Source organism: Nipponia nippon, unplaced genomic scaffold, assembly GCF_047370975.1.
Source record: "Nipponia nippon isolate SJK-2023a ecotype South Korea unplaced genomic scaffold, ASM4737097v1 scaffold_4, whole genome shotgun sequence".
Classification (NCBI taxonomy): domain Eukaryota; kingdom Metazoa; phylum Chordata; class Aves; order Pelecaniformes; family Threskiornithidae; genus Nipponia; species Nipponia nippon.
Genome location: NW_028262358.1, coordinates 59,197,181 through 59,217,609, shown reverse-complemented (window position 1 = coordinate 59,217,609; position 20,429 = coordinate 59,197,181). Strand labels below are relative to the sequence as shown.

Here is a 20,429-nt window from a genome sequence, read left to right as displayed (position 1 = left end):
GGGTAAAAAGAGAACCAGATTAACATGTGGAATTCATGCAGTTTTATTTTGAAGCCATGATGCTAAAGCTCTTGGGCAAAAGGCCTGAATCAGACTTCAGGCATGGTATCAATTTCCTGGACTGAGTAAACAGGCCAACAGCCTGTACACACACACTACACAGCGTCGTCTGCCATCTAGTACAAGGGATGTTTAATTAGCTTGGTAGGGCTACAGGGTTTGGGGGGAGAGGGGTGGGAGAACCTGTATCCTTCAGCCTAGCAACAGCATTTGTAAGACACTTTTACACTCAAAAAAAAAAAAAACTGAAAACAAAACCAAAGTTATTGAAGCATTTTTTTATTAGCATGCCAATGAAATGCTAAATCATTTGACATGAGAAATGACATGTTCATAAAATCCACTAAGCAAGACAGTCCTGTCTCCATAAACTAGACATTTTTTCACATAGGGTGATAGGAGTGTGTTATTAGAAAAACAATGTACCATCAGCAATTAAGCAAAACAGAGATAAAATGCTGATGAAAAAATTAGGATGGCAGTGATTCCCTTTCATATTATTTCTGTAAAAACCCAACTGATAGAAGTATACAATAGGTGATTGCCTTAAAAAAAAAGATTGCAAACTCCTGAACGGAGAGAGTGTGTTATCCTCATGCTAGATTCTTTCCAGACAGATTTTTGGCTATTACTGTAATCATATACCATGACTGGGGCTGGGGGAAGAGGACAGGACAAACAAAAATACCTCTTTGACAACCAATATGCCTGTCTCAACCCAAAACCTGTGTATAATACCAATACCTACGTTTCATTTTTGTTTCTGCATGACACAAACATGGACCAAAAACCAGCAGTGGAGAGCGGGAAGCCACCTTTCCAACTGATCAAGGCCTAGGTTCAGCAAAATATGTCTTCATACACTCAAGCTATGAACACACTATGATACCCTGCTGATTTTGGGTATAACCACAAAGAGCCAGCGCACTTGACTGAAGGAAGTTATGATTATACTACATAAAATCAATTTCTACGATACTAAGGATCTAACAAGCCACCAACAATAAACATTTCTTTTCTAGCTGAGAAAGCAAGCTGCTGTGTGGCAGCATTTTCAGGCTTTCCACTGACATCATGCTAAGAAAGAGGTAATTGTCCCAAGGCAGATTTAGACTTATCACTAGCATGAGGGAACGTCTTGTTTATAATTAAACTCATCAGGAAGGATTTCAGAATTTAGAGCACACAAAAAAAAAAAAAAAAAAAATCAAACACAGACTAAACAAACGTACTCTAGGAAAATCTCAGCTTTTGCCCACTTTATTTGTAAATACCAGAAAAAATCTGCAGAAGATACTCCATGTGAATGGGTGCTAGGGCAAATAACTCACAATTTGAACTATCATGTTTCTTAAGCCTTTGATCCTTCAAACAGTAGAGAGTACAGGACATCTCTATATTAAGTCTGAAAACCTTAATATAAGAGAGATTATGGCTTTCAGAGCAGTGGCTATATACCGGTTTTTGTCTGAATAGTGTTTTGACCAGAATTCTGGGCCTGAAATTTTCCAAAACACTGAACAAAAGGTCTTTCGCTGTCAGTTCACAGCAAGTGTGCTGCAAAGTGCACTAGATATCCTAATGCTGCCAAACAAGCTGTGCACTTCTGAGAGTTTTATTTGGTATGGAAACCAGCATCTCCCACAACTTTTCCCTCCCTGTTATCACTTATTCATACTTTAAAACAGACAGCCTTGAAATATCCTGCAAGAAAAGGTTGAAAGAGAACGCTTGAGTACTACGTTACAGGCCACCTAACAAACATCAGAGTCCGGAGAGCAAAAACCTTAACAGTCTCACTCTGAGGAACTATGCACAGTATCAACCGCACAGCCAGAGGAGCTTGTCCTGAAAGAAAAGCTCAAAAATGCAGAGGGACAAGGCAAGAAACATGCCAGCATTATCATCTTTTGATGAATTTAAATCCCTGAGAGATCCCTAAATTTACTCAGCTACCAAAGAGGGCAAGTAAACCTCTGAAGACAGAGAATAAGTCTCTCAAAAAATAGAAAGGAAAAAGATAGGTAAACAAGACATGTTACAAAGAGAGGTGGCAAGCAGCTCGAGGTGAGACACCCAAGAAGCCTCACACCACAACCTGCGAAACCCAGCGAAGAAAGCTATCATGAAAGAACGCAATTTAGTTCATTGCATTTTTCATGGCATGTTTTGTTTGTTCAGTTAAATTTCTGAATAAACATCTGCACCAGAACACTGATAAGCCTCAAAATGAGAAGCAAGGACCTTCTTGTCTTTTCTTACCCCTCTCTGTGACCTAAGGAATTTTATCTTTGCCTCTTTGCCTTGAAGTACTATTCTCTTCTTCACAAGGTCTCTACCTATACCCTGATGCAAGAAAAGAACAGACCTATTAACAGTTGACTACATGAGGGAACCAGCTTCATAGCTGCATCATGAATTTAAGTCTAACGATAATAGAAAATCCCATAATTACTTTCTCTGAAAAGAACACTGCTTTAGTTTAACCTAAGCACCCAACTTCACATATAATGCAAAGACAGTGCTGTGTGGAAGTTTACGCTACATAACCTTAATGTTTTATTCTTGTCTTAACAAATCTATGACATGGATAAATTGTATTTTGCATATCGTATACTACACTGTTCAAACATAAATCTGGGGCATAATAGCTAAGTATTATAAAAAATTATTATAGGAATGAAGAGTCTGTCCTCCAGAAACAATCCCAAACAGGTAGGATGAGACTTTTCAACAAAAGAGCATCCCTGCTTCATTTGTACTGCTTCAGTAAACACAGACATTGGTAAAGGACTGTGAAAATGAAAACTCCCACAACCTTACTCAAAAATCTGCAGGCAAAAAGCACCTCTATGGATAAAGCTGAATAGTCTATAGATGCATTTTCTATTACACAGGAGAGAAAGAAATGCTCTAAGCTTTTGAATCAACCTTTCCATCACAAACACACCCTTGCCAATGAACGAGCGATACAGACTTGTCATTGCTAACTCCCAAAACTCCCAACACACCATATTCTAATTTAGCAACACTATGGACCCTTTCTGTGATTCACTATCGCTAGAAACAGGTAGAGGAGTCTTTCAACTGCATGAGTGCTTTAGTGGATATGTCCAAATATGTGCCCTATACAGGTACCTCTTTCAGGCATGCACTTTTGCCAATCTTATTATTTAAATTTAAAAAATGAAAACAACATTTCATCAGAACACGCATCTACAAGGGACTGCATTTGCTTTTTAATATGTTGTATTTATATGGCAGCAACCTCCTACAGACTACTTCACCTTCCCAATCACAAGACCCTGCTAGAGTAAACACCAAACAAGCAGAGGCAGAACTTCAAACACACTAGGAATTACTGGAATACCTGAGGTTATCTGACAGATAAACAGGGCTTCCTCTACACAAATGATTCTGAAATCTGATCCAGAGGACGCATGCATTTATCTATTAGGAAGGACTGGAAAAGATGCCAAAATTCATTAAGATTTCTCAAATGAAGGTAAAACTCCAGACCATTAAAATTAAGTGAAAACAGGTCGGAACCCTTTTCTAAAAATAGATCTTGTTGTGCAGCCAAGTATGTCTGTGTGCAATTGTTACTTATTTTTAACTTGGGGCAATTTTCCACATAGATTTTTAGATCAGCTAACATAATGAGGTACTTTAAAACAAAATTTAAAAACCCAAGATTTCTTTCCTGACTACATTTGCTATAAAGATGTAGAGGAAACAAGAGAGCAGTAACAAAACACAGTCTCACCTAGCATACCACAAAATTGCAAAACTGTAAATTTCAATGAAGGCAAAGACAGTAACAATATCAGCATCCAGGAAACAGGGTCACAACTCTTAACCAGAAAGATGGGAAGAAATTTTCCTAACCATCATTAAAAAGAAAAACCGAAAAAGACAAACAAAACCAACCAACCAAAAAAACCCCACAAAAAATACACCACCACCACCCCCCCAAAAAACGCCACCTAATCAAGGACACAAACTCAAAGAAGTCACGTATTCTTTAATATGTTCTCCAGTGCTTTCTCCATTCAACCTGCATCACCTCAGGCCTATTCTCATCAATAGTGTTATCAGCCCACACAGAGAGAAGCGCATTCAAAAATGTCATCTGGGGCAATCAAAACAGAAACAGAACTGAGCATTGTCAGCATTTAAAGATCTTTCATTCAGTGCTTCCACACTAGTCCTGCCAGTGAAGAAGGCAACATCTCAAACCTCTTAAGACACTCCAAGGGAGAAAAGTCATTCCAAGAGCTTGAGCAAGTGTTAGGCTCAGGAAGCAATGAGATCTTAGTCTACACACCAACAAAACAAAGCAGAAGTAGACATAAGAGAAAACAAATAGACAGTTGCACATCAGTATGGACACTCAGTCATCAGCCATGACATTTGTCAAAACTGTGACAATGCAACTGGCGGCGAATCAATACGATCCAAATCCTCACAACACATTTGTCCCATTATATGTTCCTTAAACAAAAATGGACAACTAGTAGCAGATCTACTCCTGGAGACACTATAAAAATCATATTATCATTTCCCATGCAAAGGTCATTTGATTCTTTTAGGAGAGTTTTCATTCTCTGCCCAACATAAAGCAATGCGAGTAATTTCTTGGTTTTTACACTCATCCTTGCATGACAAGGACACAAATTCAAATCCAAAACAGGTAACAAAGTTTTCCCAGTATTTCTGGAGTTTCAATGAGCAATGCTATTTTAAAATCAGCAAGAGCTCATTGTCACCACAGCACTAGACAATTAAATCACAAATATTTTCTCTCCAAACAACTAGAAGCTTCCTTACACTAGAAGTATTTAAACCAAACTCCAAAGGGGGAAAACTGAGTTAAGTAACTATCCAACCTTTGGAATATAACCTCTCTATGACAGTGACAAAAGACTTTCCTTTGGCATCTCGTGAAAATAGGACACTATCTTTTATGAAATCTTGCAACATTACTGGTCACTTTTAGCCGAGAACAACGACTATTCAGGTCATCTGCTCTCTGTATTAGTAATAATGATTGCAAAACCCACCAACACAGTACCGAAAATGAAACTGTATTATGAGAATTTTCCATATAATCTTCTTCCTCATCTCCCAAGCTACAACATCATTCTCTAATCAGCAGTCTCTTGTTTAAATCCTTGGAAGAAAGAGCAATTTCCAATTCCTTTATTAATAAAAAGAAGTACTTAACCTTCTGGAAATACAAGGGAGGGACTAATACTGTACAGGCATATTCTTAGCACTAGTACTGAGCTCAAATTATATTTTTCTATACTGTATACTTTCCTCAATCTTATTACAGGTCCAGTGAACAGACTTTCAAATTCAAAAACTCTCTTTGCAACACTGGGAAATAACGTATATCGGATTTAATACATGTTCCACAGGGTTATTCTACTGCTATAAGGGAAAAGAGAATGTCTCCTCAGCAGGCTGGCAAAATCTGGAAGAATGGAAGGAATCCACCTCTGGAAGGTCTGTAACTCAGAGGAAGACGACTTAATCACTTAATCCTATGATTTGCATTTGCTTTTAATAGAACCCTGTTGCTACACCGAAGTTTTTGTTGTTGAGAGAAACAGATTAATTCTTGCTCATGGTGGTCTATTACAATTCATAATAGGGCTTGCTACAGGTATCTTTCGAACCATGTCCCTTCCCCCATCTCTCTAATCTTTTTTTTTTTTCCTTTTTTATACCTTCATCTTTGCTTTGGAAAAACTGCAAATGGTTCCAAATCACATGCCTGTAACATAAGCTGGTTTAATTGTATCCCTTGATCATTTACACAAGATAGCAGATTTTCACTGCATAGTTTCCCATGTCATCGTAAGATTCAAATGCATTTATTTAAATCTCTTTCCTAGAATTCAACCATTTTCATTGCTTTGTCTAATTAAATTCATAAAGAGTTACTGGGCAATGGGAGCTGTAGCCTTATTTTCTGTTCTGACAAATTTAAAAAAAAATATATATACACACTGCCAGAATATACATATATATATATATATATTTTGCCATAAAGGATCCTTTGCCTTAGGCTTCAAACATCTTTAAAGATCTGACAGCAAACCCTAACACTCAAGAGGAGGAAGGAGGAATCCAAGCCAGAGATAAGTCCATATCAAACTGGGAAAGTCCTCAGCAGTTTCCAGAGCAATCCAAGTCTAGAAAGGCAAATCAAACCTGTTTGACATGTATCACTGTTTCTTTACAGATTAAGTGAAAGTTCTGTTTCCAAATTATTCGCAGATGTCTTACATTTTTTTTGGATGACCATATGATAAATACAGGTATAATACCTGGCTTCTGTTACTCAACTACAGAAACTTCACACCAAAATCTGAAACAAAACTTTCTTCATTCTTATAAACAATCACAAATTTGGCAATTACTTTTCAAAAGCAAGCTTTTTATGCTCACAATGTTTCTACAGATACAATTCATATACAGATACGAATGCTGTAGTCTTTACAAAAAGATATACTGCTAAGAGCAAAACTGCCTATAAGGAGTTCTCAGGTTCCATTTTAAGAGAAGTGCAAAGCATAAACAAATTGGACATTACTGAAAGTGAGGAGATTTCATGAAAAGTTCTTATATTTCTCAGTAAATAAAGAGTCTGCACACAAGGTCTGACATTCCATATATGTACATCAAGCAGTCAACTTTATCCATACAAGTCTGATATCGAACTTTCCAAATTAAAAATAACAGGGTTTTTCACGATGCAAAATGAAAGGAGTGGAGGATTGTAACTTTTAAGACGGCAACAGCCTAACTAAAAACGGTCACATATTTCTTTCATTGTTGTGTCACAGGATGCTGCAGATGCTAAAGCTATCAAGGGTTCAAAAAGGGACTACATAAATTCACCACAACTATTAAACACCAAATGATTAAATACCAAATCATCTGCCCAGAGACCCCTAACCTGCATCCTGCTAGAAGCCTGTGATACTGCCTTCAGATACTCAGCTATTTGCACAGCCTATGATACTCTTCCCTAGGCATCTGTCTTAAAAACACACTATTGATGTAGAAACCCCTTTGGTCTGAGCTGATAAGCTGTTCTTAGGTCCGTAGTTTTGTGCCTGGGAAAAGGGAAGGTAAAATATCTAAAGCTGGTTCAACACCTACACTGTTCAATTCCCTCATTTCCAAACACTTGTATGGTAGCCAAGATATTTATATAGTAACAGTTCTTAATATACTTACATCACTCATGAGAGCTGGGGAAGACATCACAAATATATAACTCTTCCTCCTCCCTTAGCTGAATTCACTCCCCCTTTCAGGTTTTACTTAACACTTAAAATAGCTTTATGAGTAACATTTTTTATATTTTTATACAACATTAACTATTATCCACAGCCTATATTATCTGCAAGAGAGGATTTGTGTTAGTCAATCTCCCTTTTGTGTATTTTACTCAGATTTTAGACAGGTAGATCTTTGGGGTTGTGTTTTATTTTTAGTTATTTAGAACTGAAAGGATTTCCTCGAAGTCATTCCACCATGCCATTAGAATAGGGGGATCTGTTCTATATCAAGCACAGGCAGCAATAATATTGCTAGTAATACTTGGATGCCCAACAGACCAGGGCTCCCACTGTACCAGATACTGCACCAAAACAGAATAAAAGTGACAGCGCTCTCTCCCTCTCACAATTTAAGAATTTTGTTAGCTATGGTCTTTCTCCAACTAAAGAGCCTCCTGTCGACTGTGATCCATCACAATCACAGTGGGCAGCCAACCTTTGCTTTTCGCAATAACTTTATTTGCTACTTATCTTCAAAAACACTGCTCTTCTATAGTATTCTTAATATACATTCAGAAAGATTCTTTTCTTTCATATTGTGTCCAACATTTATGGCTCCTTTCATCTGTTTAAATGGTGCCAGGTACCACTGGTAATGTATTTGCAGTAATTTTCTTTAAATGGCTATGTGAATGGGTTTGGCCATCTTCCAAATTTTACTTTGCAATTATTATTCAAACTAGTGAAACAAGAGATATATGACAATTTTATTTAGAGATCAGTTTAGCTGCAAGATATTTGCTTCAACAAATATTTAATGAGAAGAGTGTCTTCAAAGGAGAGGAATCTACTCCATCACACATACAAAGCAAAGGAAGAACTGATAGGATGGATTGATACTAGCACTGAGAACTGCTAGATCTTTATATTCTAACAGGAGAGTTAATCTTAATCTTCAAGCACATGCTTCGCAAAGAATACTTTGTGCTAGACAAGGATGTTGGAGACTGTTCAAACCCAGGGTACTAGGAAAGTGTGTGACTACCAGCTGGGCCTGCTAGCTCTGAAACTACGCAGAAGGCAACAATCACAAATGAATCAGGACCTCCACGCTACACAAACAGCCCAGCTTTCCAGTGGGAGGTTCTCCAGACCAGCTTTGATATATTATAGCTATCAAGGATATGATGTGCAGCTGAGTAATACTAAGGTATTAACACATAGGTGTAAGCACAAAGTGAAAACTATTATCATAGACCATTTAAAAGATATTAAAGTTTTAAGTACTGTGAAACGATGTAAACAAAGGCATAGTTAAAAATAACATAACATAGAAATAAGGGATCAAATACAAAAGCATGGATCAAAACAAGAGTCACACAAAAACAGTGAACACAGAAATAGGCAGAAAAACTTCTTGGAACTGGACCTCTCAGGCTATTTTCTCTTGGACCTTTTCTCCAAATAATCTGAACCCACACAGGTCTAACTGAAGTCTAGATGCTAGCCTGCCAACAAGCAGGCATTGTTTTTACAGACAGTCAACTGAAATCACTGAATACACCTGTAAGACTGCTGACAAACTCATCATTACAGTACACAAGGCTTCATCCCCTTTAATAAAGGGTTTACAACTTAGACCTAAGTTGTACAAGCTCATGTTTCTGGATAGCATTACACTATCTGGGAATACAGTTCCCATACTATTTAGTATATAGCATACTATGTAGTTCCCAAATTATAATCCTTCCATTATCAAATCTTTCATATATTTCCTAACTGGTATTTTAGCCCTAAATGACAATGCTTTAATGTATTGTCTTGAATTAAAAAAAAAAAAAAAACAAAAACCAAATAAATGGCTTTCTGTCCTATTTTGGAATATATAAACCCAGTAGAAGACCTCAAGTCCTAAAGTAAACTATTAAAATGCACCGATAGCATCTGCACACCCCAACTGATAGAGGTAGTTGGAAAACAACAATTTAAGGACATGCACTTCACCCCTCTAGCATCAGAAGTTTGTTCTGCTACCAGATGCATTACAAAAATGGGACACCGAAGGGGACTGGAACTGGTGGTTCCAGTCAAAAAAATGAAATGCGAGATTCCGTACCATTTCTACCAGCTCTGCAAGGTGGAAATGAAGGAAACCAAGAAGATACACGGATGCTGGCCACGTAAGTCACTCCTTTGCACACACACCCCCCTTTTTTTTTTCTCCTGATAGATACCAACAGACATCTGTACAAACTCTCTTAGCAGCCAAGCTCGCTGGTAACCGAACTAGAGCTATGCACCATTACTACTTCGATCACCTTAACAGAAACTGTCCTGAATCATTCTCTAACTCGTCAACAAATTTAGTTAAGTCTTCAGTAGGGTCTCTTCTGACACTGAGAAGCCTGTTCTAGTTAAAGCACAGGTTTAGCTTCCAACCTTGGTATGGAAGGTACAGTATGAAATTACCTCAGGCATCATTAAACGAAATAAAAATGCTACAACAGAAAACTGTACAAAACAGAAAGGTTTGTCATTTTTTTATTGTAAAAAAATGTAAATCAAAAATCTGACTTTATTATTAGACCTTCTTATAGAGTTTCTTACAGTGATCACAGCAGACAATGATCTCTTTATGAGCACTAGATAAGATGATTATAATTACCCTTAGATAAGAAGAGAATAATTACACTGAATTCTTTTGCGAGGTGCTTTGAGACCTACTAATGAGAAGTACTGTTAAAAGCTGTGTATTGTAAGTATGCTTAATAATTACATAAAACAAGTACAACTTTTCCTAGAGGCTAGTTATAAAAAAAAAAAAAAATTGTATTTGAAAGTTCAGCTGAACCTATCATTTTTTTGTGATAAAAATGATTCCATGAGCTAAGAACAGTTGTAGTGCAACAGTTTTCTTGGTGTAAGCTTACAACAGAACCATTTAAATCTACTCCTCACCTTGCTGAAGAAAATATATTGAATACTTTAAACCGTCCATCAGGAGCTCAGTATAGTTCATAGTGAGTAGGGTTTTTATAGAATAGTGAAATATGGTAAGGGTTTTATAATAAACATCTGTTGACTATGTGAGAACAAATTCCACAGTCTGTTGTTAGCAGCAGCGATGTGTTGTAGGAAAAAAAAAAATCATCTTTCCATGAAAGTCATTCACAACAGTCATAGTTGTCAGTTTTCTAAGCTATTTTTAATCTTATAAATATCTATCTATATATATATACACACACACACACACACCAACCCACTACCTCCTTTCAGCCCCCGAGAAACTGATAATGACCTTCTTATAAAATTCCATTGGGGGCGTGGGGGGATATGCAGTTTTTTGAAATAGCTCTGCTTTGCTTGACATTCACATTGCCTGTGAAAAATGAGGCCCACTTGTGCAAATGTTCCTTATAAGAGCAATCAGGTTAGGAGCTCCTGGTATGAAGCTATTTCTTGAATTAGGATTGCAGGATCATGTTGATAGCTAGCATCCCCAGGGATCACCATGATTTTGCTACTATGCGAAAATCTACGATGGCATTATTGAAATAATTTTACGAGAAATCTTGATGTAATGAGAAATCTGTTCCATTAATAAACCTCTTCTTTTTATATAAGTTAACTCTTTAAGCTTAAAGAGTTAATAGTTAAATGTTAGTGGTTCATATTCCTATAATCATCTTCAAAGCTGTCAATACTGTATTACGGTAAAATACTTGCTATTTTGAGCAAGTTCTTACTATATTGCATTTTATTAAACAGATATTTTAGGTTTTAAGGCTTAAATTTCGCAAATGATTTGCGGAAAAAGACATTAAAAACAATTTTATTATTTACAGCTCCCATACGCATGGAAAATTTCCATTGCAAATACCCCTTACCTATTTAAAACGCAATATGTTGCTCATGAATCAGTAATCCTTGGACAGAGAAATTTCATCCTGGCAAAATGAAATTGCCTATAACAATAATATGAGTGCAATTGTATTTTTTTAAAAAGGCAAAGAAAAACCTTTTCTATTAAGAGGCCTTTGTCTTGTTCTTTTTTGAAAACATGTTTGTCTAAGTCATGGAAGAAAAAGGGCTCTTAAATACTAAAACATCACGTTTGACTCGGGAAGTCCCTTAACCTCAAATTGCTGGAGGCCTGGCTGGTTTCCCAAAGCTTCACAGCACGCTCACCCTGTTGTTATGGTGTTTCCTAAGCATCTGCTATGTGCCACTTGCAGAAACTGGAATCTAAACTAGACAGACCTTTGATCTGACCCCATACAGCTGTTTTAATTGTCTGTTTCACTGTTTAAATCAGATTTAAGTACTGAATTGGTAAATGATTCCTGCACTTTTCAAGAAACCTTTAGGAAGCCAAGGTGCTCGAACATGTTCGCACGCAGACGTTTATTGAAAGGCACGATGCGAAGACACAACACAAAAGAATGCGAAGGAGTTGCACTCGCTAGGCGAATTTTACCGCATCGCAGGGCAAATTTCCTAACCGTCTGCCCCCCACTCCCCCCCCCCGAGAAAGGCGGGCAGGGGGGAATGTAGGAAAAAATAAAAAAGAAAAAAACAGAAAAAATCGCAGCGCTACAGGCAGCGCGGGGAGGGTCACAGGTGGTGCCGGCGGCAGCGCCACCGCTCCCCGCTCCGCCGCCGCCCGCGGCTCCCGGAGCGCCGGCCGCTGCCGGACCCCGGCCGCTAGGCGAGGCGGAGCGGCGGCCTCGGGGAGAGGGCGGGGGCCACCCCCGACCCACCGCCCGGCTTTCGGAGCGCCCGGAGCCGCGGGTATAGCGGAAGGACCGGGGTTTCCAGGCTGACGGGGGCCGGCAGGACCGACGCCGGCCGGCGGCCGAAGCTCAGCCCGGCCGGTGCCCCTCAGGAGCGCGGGGGGGAACCGCCACAGAACGGACGCGGCGCGCGGCACACAACGGATCCGCACGTCCCGCCGGCGCCCCGGGACCCCCCCGCAGAAACGGACCACTCTGCCGCCCGCCGGCACGCAGGTGCCCACCGGAACAAAAGGCAACCAGCCCCGCAGCCGCCCGCGGCCCCGCACAGCGCCCGGCCCGGCCCATCCCGCCCCCGTCGGCGCCCCCGCCCTGCGGCCCTGCCCCGCGCATCGCCCCCCCTCCCTCCCCCCCCCGGCACTCACCTCGCCGGGGCGCGGCGCGGCGGCGGAGCGGGCGGCGGCCGCTTGCACCCCCGGGCTCCCTCCCCGCGCCCGCCGCGGCCCCGCGCGCCTCCCCCTCCTCCCTCCCCGCCCGCCGTCCCTCCCTCCCGGCTCCGTCTCTCACCGCTACCGGAGCAGCGGCGACGGCGGCGGCTGGGCCCGACTCCCCCGCCACGTGACCCCGCCACGTGACCACCACACTTCCCCGGCCCGGCTCCGCCCCCGCCGTCTCTCCCGCAGCGCCGGGCGCCGCCGGGGCCGCTCCGCCGGGTTGGGCAGCGGCGGGGGGGAGAGGGAGGCAAAGCCTCCCCCGCGGAGCCGCGGGCAGCCGCCAGCGCCCCCTGCACCGCCGCGACCCGTTGGTGGGGCCCGGGCAGCGCCATGACGGCGTGACACTAACGCGACGCGATAACGGCTCGTTTAACAAGGGGAGGCGGCCGTGGGGGGCCATGGCTGCCGCCCCGCGTCCCCGTCCCCCCTCAGGCCCTTACCTTCCTCACCCTCTTCTGAAAAAGAAATGACACTGCGTTACAGGAAGCCGAGGCTGGGTATGCTACTGGGGGTTGTCTGGAGCAGCACTTGGAGCTGGCTTCTCCCTCCCACCGTCAGGGCCAGCACAGAGGGAAGCAGTTGGGGCATCAGCACTGCCCCAGCAAAGCTCTCGGGCGCTGGCGCCACTGCCTTCCTGCATTTTGACTTAAACCAAAAGCCACAGCACGTGAAAATTAACCGCGTTGGCTAGTGCCCCGTGCGAAGCGTAGCCTTCGCTCCCAGAAAACAGTGCTTACAGTAACGAGTCAGGGCAGTGTCTTACAGGAGAGAATGCCTTTATCCTCAAACTCGGCAATTCAGGACACAGCCCAGAGGTATCAACGCTACAAGACCTGGGGGAGCCTCAGTAAAAAGGGATTTGTATCGCAAACAAACTCTGGAGCTGTGTTCTGGTATCACATTTGGTGCACTTTCCCTTTCTTCAGAAAGGAGCAATGAAATGCCTAACATAAGAAGTGCAAAGCACTTAGTAGTTTAAGGAAACCAGGAACAATGTCTAACTATCAGCTCTAAAAAAAAAAATCTAAAGAATAGTACACGGGGAGCAAGAAGTGAAAAGGCCCAAACCCCTGCTGGCTTTAGTAAGCAAAGCTTACTGACCGTTTCAGAAACTAAAAAGGTAAATATTTTTCACATGATTCCCCAAAGCTCCATGAGGATTTTATCTTACAACCTACAGCAAGAAGGGGCCAAACTTTGTGCCAGAGGACCAGCTAGGTCTGTGAAAACCTGGAAGACTGAGGCCTGAGATAATGTGTTAGAGCTAGGTATAGATTTCATCTGTTAATACAATTCTCATCTAGAAAAAAGTTGCCTTTTTTTTTTTTTGAAGATTTTCAGTTGCACTACACAGGCTAAACCCTTGGGCATCTCTTAAAGGTAGAACAACAGTCCTATAGCTACAGTGCAATAAAAAGTTATCAGGGAGTTAAGGCTCCATTTCTGGGTGCATTACAGCAGTTGTTATCAGCTGGTGAGCTGTGAAGAGCAGGGTCTGTGAACCACCTCCTCGATATCTGCAAAAGACAGCAACCGCCACCACCCCCCTTATTGGCAGGCTTACATTTATTACATTGGGATTAATTCTTCAGTAGAAAATTCTGAGGAGCCAAAACAGTTAAAACCACTGTATCACTCAATTCTTGTGTTTAACTTAAGTCATCTGTGCCTTAGCCCAATTCCTAATTTACAGGCCATCATAAGAATTAAGTTTAGGTAGGAAAGCAAAAACCGTCACCGAGAGGTTTCCAGAACACAGCTGCAGCTTTAACCCTGTGTGTAATCCTGTCCTGTCCACCCATGGCTCATTAACTACAGCATAACAGTGTTGCTCACTAGTCCCTTCTCTCAGCTGTGTAAGTTTTCTGTAGCTGGGTTCATAATCCCAAGAGAAAACTATGTCTGGTAGTTGTTCACCAGCCTCTACAAACTATGCTCATGACTTTGAGTGATACCTTGCGGGAGTCCTACCCATTCTGCACCCCATTACATGTTGAGGACTGAAGGACACAGGAACTCTCTTATCATTGCTGCAGCTCATTCGATCAACATAACACATTTATTTTCCAGAAACAAATTCACACGGACACACAAGAGTCCCAGGAACTAGAACCAGATACTTCAGGCTATGTTTAAACCTTGGCCATCTTTTTCATCTGTGTGTGTTAATCAACAGGACCTGGTTCCACATCAGGGATGGACTACAGCATTCCCCCATGTGCAGAAGGGGCCCAACAGCAGTCTCAAAATGAGTCCATAATCTGAGTGACTGGAACCCAGGAGTATCCTTGCAGTTAAGACAAGGCCTCAGCTTCCAAAGTGAAAACACAAGTCAAAACCTCTATTATTTATAGCAATAGCACATGCTCTTTTAACTTGCCTACAGTATGCTGCTGCTCTATAAATGCAAAGGCAGATCACACTTAGGAAAATACCGCTACTGTATTGCATCAGCTTTGTGCAACTACTATTTTGTACTTTTTCTGTGACGAAAGGTACATCTCTAGGATAATCAAGCATTTTAAAACCCACTTAATTCATACTCCAAAGTATTTTTTAAAAGTATGTACAAACCATAGAAAACTCAAAAGGGAGAAACAACCTTTTCCTTCACTAGTCTACTCCATCCCTTCCTCCAGTGTAATAAGTTTGACCTAAAGCACCAGTTCATTATATTATGAAGCTAACGGCATAAACATTTCAATAGTCCAACTGCAACATGTAATGCCACTTCAGGAGTACAAATGAATGGAGACATTAGCCTAAAACTGTGTTGTCAAAATCATCAGCTTGACTGGATAATAAAAGGTCAGTCAAGCAACTGTACAGAAAAGTTTGTAAATTCATTTTTACTATTGGAATATTGTGAATTTAAGGTGCCTTTTCAGAAGGAATTCAGCTCTGTTCATTTCAGTCATGACCAGGCCTATGCTTTTAGATCTCACTCAGCTGTGAAGGTAAGCAGCTACTCCAATACCTGTCCATTTCTATAAACCATTAATCACATATTCACAACCCTCTAAGGAACCAAAGGCTGGCCTCTTTTTCAGGAAGATTTTCTTATAGTATCTCCTATTTTTTAAAGGCAGACACTTTTAAAATAACTAGCTATGACCATTCATGAAGGCAGATGATAAAACCCACTTGTCTATGAGCAACTACATGAACTTTTTTGAGTGTCAGAATTTTTTATTTCAAAAAGAAAACACAAGGAAACAATTTCTTCAACTCACCATCCTTAGTCTGCCCAACCAGAACATCTCAATTTTTTTTCTCATCAGGTAAAATATTCACACTCTCTCACATTAAATGTTTTCACTGCAGACACAATTTTTTATTTCCATGTCATTTCACTTCTCATGATTTCTTCCCCCTTCACAAGCTCACTCTGTTCATGCTCATTTATATAACTTGGGTATGGTGGGACAGAAAACAAAGCACAGGACTTGGTTGCCTTCCAAATGCAAGCAACATTAGCACCGCAAAGAACAGAACTGTGATTTCTGCAGTCATTATATTCCCAGAACTGGTGAGCTGATAGTTCTCTCTATATATTCTCTCTCTTTATATGTACAGTCAAGGGTGGTTTTGTTTTTTTTTTAATAATACAATCACTTCCTAGAAGTGTCCAGTATGTTCCATGAGAAAGTGAAAGCACACCTGAAAAATCAAATGTAGCCATTATTGTTAAGATCCTTTTGAATCCCTTAGTTTAACTCAGAGGGGTTTTTTGTTTGTTTTTTAAGTCTTTTTCAGGGATGCAGCTCTTCATAATTAACCTCATCCTAAAGACGGTTTAATTTAAAGATGCAGATCTAGTAAGTCCAGATAACTAAGGTAGGAAAAAGGAAAAACAAAAAACAGTTCTTGAGTTATCCAAGGGAAAAGTGGCCTATTTCTAAAAAAAAAAAAAAACCAACCCTCCGTGCCTCTTTCAAGTGTAATCATTAGCAGGTAAGCAAAATGAGTTCAACATTGGCATGCGGTTAAATCCACATTCAAGCCTCATTGTTATAAAAACTTACCAATATCTTTGAGTTCAACAAACTAATATGGCTAAGTATTTGTAGGAATGAGGTCTTTGCATTGAAAGTTTGCCCTGACTTTCTGAAAAACACATAATTTAAATTCTATTTAAACTGCCAACACGAAAAATTATTTGATTCCATTTCAGTCTAGGACAGAGATGTAAAGGGAAATCCTGCTCATACCTCTGATCGCTTTGATCATCTACAAGAGCTGTCTCCATCAGACCATGACTGCCTTTCTTTGTTGCTGGCCAGTGACTTTTCAGAAGACTGCATCAGCATTGCTGCTCTACAACTCCTGAGCTGGACTTCCCAATGTTTAGTAGAATGGCTGTGGAAGGATGTCTGAGCTCAGGGTAAGATTTTGGTGTGAATTTCTTAGAAACATAGGCCAAACACCGTAGAAAGTCCATTAATATTTAAAGGTTTCAAGAAGACACAATTCTCCAGTTTCAGTTGCCCAACCTGAAATGTCTCTGGCTGGCAGTACTGGATGGATTTCTTCAAATGTCCCTGCCCCTCCTAGCCATAGGGAATTCTGCTGTGTTTGAGCAAATACAGATTTCTTTGGAACCCAGAGTCCATCAGTGGTACTATTCATCAGTATAAAGGCATTGAAATTTAGTCCTTTAGTTCAGTTTATTTCCATTACAAGCTGTGAAAATTAAATATAATTAATAACAATAATAATCAAGTAAAGATTTTAAAGGCCTTCCAAATCAACTACATCTGCTACACAATCAAGAAGCCTAAAACTCAAATTAAGGTATGTCATTATTTCACTCCAGTTTCCAAGTCCTTCAGCAAAGAAAGGGAAATACCAAAATACCCTAAATTAAAAGAAATAGAAAAAAAATCACAAATTGTGTTTATGTGTTGTAAAAAAAGGACATGAACAGTTCACCTTGTGGAACACTACCTCACAGGCCTTAAACTAGAATAGGTACTTAAGTGTCTTGTGTCACAACGGGAAAATGGGAAAACTGTTCTTGTAGATGCCTCCGTTATTCCATCTTCCTCCTTCACCTCCATCTGGATTTACAGCATGACTGACTGTCCCATTTTTAACGCATTGGAAAGTTTTGCATGCAAACTTGCTCACTTTTTTACATGCAAATCTATTCACTTGTACTTTTTCTACACACAAACTTCACTCATTTTTGTTGCTTTATACACTGAACTGATTCCAAAAGGCATTTTCCTTTTGTTGTACCTAACCTTGCAATTTTCCTCCACCGCAGAGGAGCACATCAGAGAAAGAGGAACAAGTCAGCCTGCCTGGGCAGATTCCCCAGCAGAGTGAGGATTCCCTCAGTAGCTGAGGAGAATAGCCAGGCTGACTGATGATTACCAAACCCTCCAGTCCTGTTCACTCCAGCTTCCTCCTGCCTCATTTTTGTTGTGGAAGCAGCTCCAACCTTCCAGGCGTATTTCTCCCCCGCCTTCTTCAAGGAGGTTAATGCAACATGAACAGGGAAAACAATATATCATCCCAGCGTACTGAAAGAACTGACACATTAAAAGCAGCAACATTTTTTTTTTAATTAAGTCTGCCAACCCTAGCATATATAAGAGAAGACATTGTACCTGTGTTCAAGAAAGGGAACAATAAGGGCAAGCTCAGAGTTACCCATCTGGTGTGAATGGCACGTAAGGATTTGAAAAACATTTTGTAGATATGAACAAAGACACTTTGGTAAATGGCAAAATGGGACAATATACACTCAGTTGAACAGAAATGCAACTTTTGCATTTTTTCTTCGTCAGGTAACTGATGTGCTAAACAAGGCAAATATATTAATGTGTATTTTTTTTAACTTTACTTAGTATTTCAAATGGTGCCACACAAGATATTAATCAAACTGAAGAGATGAGGATTAGTACAGATGGCAAGGGATGGGAACTAATAAGGATGGCAGTGGATGGTGCTCCACAGAAAACAGTTAGACTGGAGAGATACTATAAATGGAGTCCCTGAACAATCAGTCATGATACTGACCTTTTTAATATTTTTGTTAGTTGACCTTAGAACAAAAATATGAGTGTTCTAATGAAATTTGCTGATGACAATCTTCAGAATCAACAACACAGCCCAGAACCTGAATACGTATGTATCATTCAGAAAAGAACTGATGACCCATAGAAGCACACTAATAAAAAAAAATGGGATGAAATATGATAGTGCAGGGTTCAAAATCATGAACTGAAGGACTTACAAATGTTCATTTTGAACTGAAGGCATTGACTGAAAAGAGAGGAGGAGAAAAATCTGTATCTGCCAGTCAGCAACAGAATATCCATAAGGCATCAATCTGATGAGATCATGAAAGAGGCTAATGCTCCCAGGATTTCCAAGAGAGATCTGAAATATAAATGCCATTTCACTGGTGCTGGGAAGACTTCACCTAGAACTCTGCATACAGTTGTCATCAGTTACATTGAAGAATGATAAATTAAACTTGAAATGGGTACAGAGAAGGGCCAGGAGAAACAGACATGATTCTATCTATATGTTACTCTATTAAATAAACACCGTCAATTTTTGCCTATTTCGTTTGCTACATCAGGTTAGGCCCCCTTCTTATGCATTTCATAAGAAGTTTAGCATTATGAAACCCTAGTTCAAAGTGAGACCTTTGAATATGTCTACAATATAAAAAAACAATTAATATAACTTTTTCAGCAAAGCCCACATTAGAATATTAAAATAAGTAGCAGCTGGTGGAAATAATTCCAAGGTCCCTAGGCTTTTCAGACAAGCGCTTTAATGGCTGAGATATAAATTTATATCTTTTTTAGCTTAAATCTACAGAGACCCATGCCATATATATATATATTCTTCAAAACCTCTTATCACTTCGAAGTGTAGTCTCATGAGCAGTTCAAGTAAGAGGACAGCACAGCAAAGCTTAAGCAATCCTTTTTTTTGCAAAATTCAATGGAGACAACAGTCAAATACAAAAAGAGAGTTCCTGAAAAATATGAAAGAATAAGAGAAAAGCCATCAAAATATTCAAGGTTTTAAGCACCGGAATTCTAAAACCAGTTTATCACCAGTCCCAAATAAGTATCCTCTGTACTATCACCCTCCATAGTAGAAAATACAACAGAGATTGCTGCAAAATCAAACATTAATTCTTAAAAAATAACATAATTACAGCATGATACCTGCATTTGCTGTGGGTAGTTCCATAAAGGAACATGATCAAATATTTAAGTCCTTTTACTCCACTGAAAAAATAATTTCAATCTTGATTTAACAGTAGGAAAAGACACTGCAAGAATATGATGAATATACTGATTGCTTTATGCATTTTTTACGGTTTTAGCAAAATATAATACAATGATAAAAAGCAGCTCTGTGTACAAAGAAAAGAAAAAAAAGCCCTTACTTTCCTGAATGCCTGATTAGGGATCTCACTGATCATTTTAATCCCAGTTTTAGAAGGACACAAAATAAATTCCAGGTGCGAAAGGTCTGGTTAGCCTTATTAGCACCCCAATTTCCTATGTTTATTCCCCCTTGAGAACCCCACCACCTGCTTGAGGCTTCCAGTGATGCTACTCAGTGCAAGGACTGAAAAAGCATCCCTTTCCTCCCTAAATTGTAAGAAATATTGTTGGGCAAGGAAGGGTATCTTTCTCCCATGAAGTAAGCATACGGAGGCTGCAGTGATTATATATACACAGTGCATATACATATATATGCACACTTACACACACATACACACACAGTTATTTTTTTGTGCGTATTTGTATTTATACAAATATATAGATGCACACACACAGAGTATTCCTAACCTGTCACTCAGAATT

The 20,429-nt window shown here is 40.0% G+C and overlaps 1 protein-coding gene across 4 annotated transcripts in view; it reads right to left on the bottom strand.

Annotated features, from left to right (window-relative positions):
* Window positions 1-12,743, bottom strand: part of TULP4 (TUB like protein 4) — a 162,337-nt gene extending 149,594 nt beyond the window's left edge. For 2 of the 4 annotated variants that reach the window (XM_087774614.1, XM_087774618.1), the window contains exon 1: window positions 12,659-12,743. The gene's annotated coding sequence lies outside the window, so the exon portion shown is untranslated. Of the gene's footprint in view, window positions 1-12,516; window positions 12,632-12,658 lie in introns of those variants that run through there. The other 2 variants (XM_087774615.1, XM_087774616.1) reach the window with 2 other exon arrangements.
* Window positions 12,744-20,429: the final 7,686 nt, after the last annotated feature.